Source organism: Centruroides sculpturatus, unplaced genomic scaffold, assembly GCF_000671375.1.
Source record: "Centruroides sculpturatus isolate CEXI.00-Female unplaced genomic scaffold, Cexi_2.0 scaffold39, whole genome shotgun sequence".
NCBI lineage: Eukaryota > Metazoa > Arthropoda > Arachnida > Scorpiones > Buthidae > Centruroides > Centruroides sculpturatus.
In genome coordinates, this window is record NW_019384314.1 from 33620 (window position 1) to 39619 (window position 6000).

Below are 6000 nucleotides of genomic sequence, written 5' to 3' on the forward strand. Positions count from 1 at the left end.
CCTGTTCGGCTCGCTCTGGTTGCTATTTAAGTCTACTTTTGAATAATAATTATCCGCATTTCGGCCAGGTTTCACTGAAAGCTGTTTTTTCCGTTTACATTCGAAATAGCTAATCAAGAAATACTTAACTACGTCATCTCATATGTTAAAAGATTAAATAGCTGTAGATGGCGATTGTAATACAGTACTACATCGTTCAAACCGAGGTGTCTCTTTCATCGCAGAACTTAATTTCATTTTGTCCTTGCAAAGCATCGTGTACACATCACAATATGGTGGTGGAAATAGAATAAGTAAATGTAACATGTGTAAATTGTCAGTCGTGAAATTTTGTAAAATATAATCTGTTAACGATAATTTTTTTCTGTCCAAAACGAACTTTTCGATACCTCCTTGTATATATTTCAATTTTAAATATTTCAACTATCTGAAATAAACTAATACACAACAGAAAGAACAGCTAATAAGTGCGCAACAGATATACCTTCGGATATAATCGTATCGTTAATTAACAGTCTAAGTAATTAATAATCTCGCGATCACAGGTATCGTCTTCAAAATAAGGAAGATTTGGTTTGTGTTAAAAAAAAACATCAGTTACAATAAGAATTTATTTTTCGTGTTCAACGTAACATTATAGTTTCGTTCAAGAAGACGTTTCATTATAAATATTCACTTATCAAGTGATTTTGATATTATACCTTAAAAGCAGATAAATTTATATAGAACTCTTTAATTATAGAAAACTAACAATTATTTATTGTGACGATGTCACAAGAAATAACTTAAAAATTACAGCCGGCATTAATATATATGCCCTCCACCTCAAATTAGTAGTGGATTGCTCCTGTACACCATACTTTTCCTGTTGGCAATATAGTCGTGCCCGTCGTTACATGCTATTAGGGGAAAATGTTAGAATTGAAATAACGTGATTTCCGGTGCAAACCGAAAGTTCGTATATAGTTAATCGGGTCCTCCTGCCTCTAATCTTTCCATGTCTGGTCTCGACTTTCATCTAACTCCGTTCTCGAGATTAAGGAAGGACAGAGACGGACGACAGTGAGAATTTATAGGTAACTTTTATCAAGTCGCAGCCATATTACAATTTCAAAGTTAAATGTTATTTTAAATACTGAAACTTGAACTGCTGGTTTTCATTATTTTTACATTTAATTTTGTATGGCATTTGATGATAAACTTTCTAATTTCATTAGAAAATTTTATAAGATAATAAGCCAAATATTATATGAATTAAATAAGTTAACAATATTTGACATAATTTCTACAAATGTTTTTGATATTGAAAGAAATAGAGAAGTTTTCGGTGTTTTTAAGCTATGCAGCTTGTACAGTGCACGGGAAAAGCCGCGTGTGTAGGGTTGCGTTTTTTTAATTCAGCGAGAAGGTAGCGTAAATGACGTAATAGATAGCGACCACTGCATGTCGCTGCACGGTACTTAAAATGCAGACCTATAAATGCACACTGTCGTCCGTTTGTCTGCCCTTCTGTAATCGCGAGAACGGTGTTAGATTAAATTCGAGTTCAGATATGGAAAGCTTGGGGTCAGGAGGAACTATATACGAACTTTCTGTCTAGACCGGGAGTCACGTGAATTCGATTCAAAAATTTTTCCGAATGGAGTTACATAGATGACCGCCATGACTGTTATCACGAAAAGTATGATGTATAGAGACAAGGCTACTAATTGGAGATGGAAAACATAAATTAAATGAACTAAAAATACAATTTAAAAATCTATGAACGAGTTGCGTAACTTTCCCGACTTTTATGTAATTTTAAAAATAACATTTACTTCGATTAATAATACAAATACAGTGGTACCTCAGGATTAATCCGTTCCGAAACAGATCGTATCATGAAAATGTCGTAAGGTGAATCATTTTTCCCCTTACATGTAAAACCAAATCATTCGTTCCAACAGGAAAAACACACTCAAAAGCTAAGTAGTACTGTACATTTAAAAAATAATAATAAATATAGTAAGGAAACACTGAAAAATGCGTTTTGTAGTTGTAAATGTATAAATAACCATAATAGAATAATTGATTTTAAAAAATGTAGTTTTATGCACTTTACCTTTGAGGATAAACAATGGTGGAGATGTAAACTGGTGGCGGGAGAAGGGAAATGATACTAAAACTTAACTTACATAACAAAATGTAATAATAACTTAAAAATAACTTAGAAAAGATAAAAAAAATTATTGTTGTTTTATATATATATATATATTTTATTCACTGCTTTTTGCTTTCTTTCGTTCACTTCCACCAGCACTTTCACTGGATAGAGGTGGCTTGGTAAAATATCTATGCAAAGAGGTTTGGCTTTGCCTAATTTTTAAAATGTTTATAAAATGACTTAGGCAAATGTGATTACTCCGAGCAGCAATACAGCTACTGTAATCCTTTTTGGGATGTTTCTTTTCAATAAAATCAGTCACTTTCTGATAATAGCTCAAGATTTCCTTTATCGAGCGAGATCCTTCCACGACGAAGCAACACGCGGATTGAAACCGATGAACAGAAGTGAATAAAAAATGGCGCTGAGAACTAATGTAACGTCGTATGGTGAGTTTTTGTTCGTATCGTGGAGCAAAAATATGTTCAAATTTCATGTCGTATCCTGAAAAATTCGTATGCTGGGGCGTTCGTAACCTGAGGTACCACTGTAACTAAAATTGTGTGTGGCGTCATCTGTTAGAAATTTTTATAACAAAATTTGCTATTTTATAATTAAAAAAATATGAGAAGTCTTAATTTTGAGGGTAGAGACGAGCTTCATAAAGCGTTGTAAATGCTAACAAGTAAAATATTCATTAAGTCGAGCTCCTCGCGTAATATATCACGTGACCACCCTTCTCTCCATTCCCTTGGCCTTTCACAACCAAAATGTAATAGCATCAATGCCTCCTCATATACAAGCTACCATGCCAAATTTCGTTTCTTTATCTTCACCCCGTCCTGAGATATTAAGCAAAACAGACGGCAACACACATACGCACGCATCCACGTTTATTTTCCCTTGACTTTTCAGGGTTCGAAGGTCTCAAACGTGGAGATTTGCAAAAAACGCGGGTCAAATTTGATTCCATTACTTTGCTTTGTTATGTATACATAATAGCCGGAAAAGTAAAATTTATTGTGACGATGTCATACTAAATGCTTTCTAAAACGATTAATTAATGTCTTATTTAATGAATTAGAACACACTAAAAAAGCAAAGATTAAAATTTAATTATCGGCATAGCTGTTTCATCTTTTTCTATGTTCACATTTTTAAATATGCGGCATGTGCAACTTTGTTGAATTAAATTTCTGCAGAAGTATTAATGCGTTTTTAATACTTTTACACAGAGGACACTAAAGACATCGGGCTAAGATTCAAAATATGCTATCACTCTGGTGAACAAAGGAAGAAAATACAAAAGGAGTCATTTTTCCTGGCTTCGTTAAACCTTAGCGAATCCAAGAAAAATGTTCCAACAAACACACACACATCAATATAAACAGACACACGCACGCGGCCGTTGAGTTTGTATGGGACCTGGAGAGAAAGTGAGCTCTTTTTTTGAACAAATGAAATACATAGAAATGCATAATGTTTCTTTATTAATAAAAAGCAGTCTTAAAGATTAATTTTTTGTCAGTAAAAATGGCATTAATTTTAAATGGATAGGAACCACTGTGGGCCTCTAAGTTTTCTCCTGGAATAAGAAAAAATCCCAGCTACTCTCTATTCAGACCTGTCCATACATACATGTATATACAAACCTTTATGTACTGTACTAAACATTCTCGGTCCCGTAAAAAAAGCAATCGAGATACAGTAAGCTTTGCTAAATTTCTAAATGCAAACGAACAAATTTATTATAACATCGTCACAATGCCCGGCTGTAATTTCTAATCGCATTTTTAATTTAAAATATATGCTGGCCACTTAAATTAGTATTGGCTTGTTCCTGTACTGTACATCATACTTTTCCTTTAACAACAGTCATACCGGTCATCTATTAACTGCTTTCAGGAGAAGTTTAGAATACAATTCCGGTTTGCACCGGAAGTTTGTATATAGTTAATCAAGGCCTCCTGTCCCTAAGGTTTCCATGTCTGGTCTTGTCTTTCATCTATCTAATTTAAGCCAATGCCATTTTTTTACTTCAATCAACATTAAAAAGTTAGTGTTTACGTTGAAATTAAAAAAAAAATCCGAATGAACGTGACAAAACTAAAACTAGGCTATTATAAACCAATAAAGAATAAACACTTACTTTTTTAATGAGACGATTACAGGTTATTTCAATAGTAAAACCAAACCGACGGGTTTACGCCGAATTTCTTTTACGGTTGTAGGTGCTGGTCGCGGAACTCCAAATAATTACTGTACCTACTTTCCGTCGCCATGTTACCGTCGACACTAGCGCTCCTACATTCAATTTCGTTGGCTTTCTTTCGAGGAAGAAAACAGCAAACTTTTTTTCCGATAAACTATCGTCTACCGGTAAATTTATAAAAAGGAAAACTATTTCAAAATTTTCATTTAGTTCAAAGATAAAGTCAATTTTTAGTAGGTGGCGTCGAATCGCTGCCGGCCAACGATGTCGACCGCCTTTTCATTCCGCACTCGATTCGTTTCTAATTATAATCGAAAGAACTAAACTTTCGATATAATTTGCGATTTATTTTATGAAAGTTTAAGTACTTTTCAAAAAAAAAATACGAAACGCTTTCAAAGTCAATCTAATAAAAATTTTATTTTTTTTTTAAATAGATTTAATTAGGCTACGTAATTAAGGTATTCGAATTTCGTACGAAAAAAATCGTGTTTTGCAGTATTTGCGTATCTAAAAGAAACCGCGCTTTGAAGTTTAGCGCTAGTGTACAGTACATACACACAATATCCAGCTTCTAGACTAGCGAACCGCGCAACGCATTAAATATTTAGAAATTATTAGTTTTTATAAAATCACAAGAAAAATATTCCAGATTTCAAATTTTTGCATATGTAGTGTGAAAGCGAACTAAAGCTTTCGTGAGTCTTAAAGTGCGTTTGTTAAAAGCGGTCGCTCTGAGTCTCCGCAACTACGGGAGGGCGCTGCTGTTTGTAGGCATTTAGGAAGAAAGATGGCGGCGCCCATACTATAGATTGTAGATCCCTCCGTTACGATACTATTTTAAAATATGTTTTTAGAGACACAAGAAGAGTTCCAATTGTAAAATTTAACCATAAAATGGATTATCTTGGCGACAGAGCATTCAAAATAGCCACAAAAAAAAAAAAAAAATTAGAATGCGGCTACCATTCGAAAAAATTCGAGATCACCGCGTGCACTAACTTGCGCTTTCACTTCTAAATTTTCATTCATAAAACCACATAATGAACCCCGAAACGAAACTGAGCCGTGAAGGACGCCATGTTGCTTTCCACCGTAAACTACTACTACTCCGAGCGGCCGTTTTTTTCTGTCCGATCGCGCACTCCGGCCGGAATATAAGAACGTGTTCCGCAGAAAATTTTTAAATGGGTGCCGCTCGCGCGGAGTTATGTGGAGGAATAAAAGAACGCACCCTTAATTACCAACCAGGATAGAAAAATTAATTTACACCAATTTTCGGAAGAAGGTTTGCTATGGCCACCCAAGACTCTCCGGTCAAATAAGTATTCTAATATAATTATCGTTGGCAATTGCCCGATGTAACAGAGAAAAACTACGATGTTAAAAATCAGGTTTATTCTTAGAAGTTCGAATCATAATAGAACACTAATGCAAATACCAAAATAAATCGTTATCGGTAGTTAAATACTTTACAATATACAAAACGAGTTCGAATCGCAGATTAGAAACAATCGAACGCCGAAATATGTTTTTATATTGGTTACAAAATAGTAAATGTTTTCGTCTTTATAGAAACGGAGTTTTAGGTAGTGTTTGGCGTCTTACAGTTTACAAGTCATCTCTAATTGAAATTAGAGATGAC

The 6000-nt window shown here is 34.2% G+C and overlaps 1 long non-coding RNA gene across 1 annotated transcript in view; it reads right to left on the reverse strand.

Moving 5' to 3' along the window:
- LOC111622856 overlaps window positions 1-4652 on the reverse strand; it is a 28265-nt gene extending 23613 nt beyond the window's left edge. The window contains exon 1 of the long non-coding RNA XR_002756352.1: window positions 4293-4652. This is a non-coding gene — a long non-coding RNA (uncharacterized LOC111622856). The remainder of the gene's footprint in view (window positions 1-4292) is intronic.
- Window positions 4653-6000: the final 1348 nt, after the last annotated feature.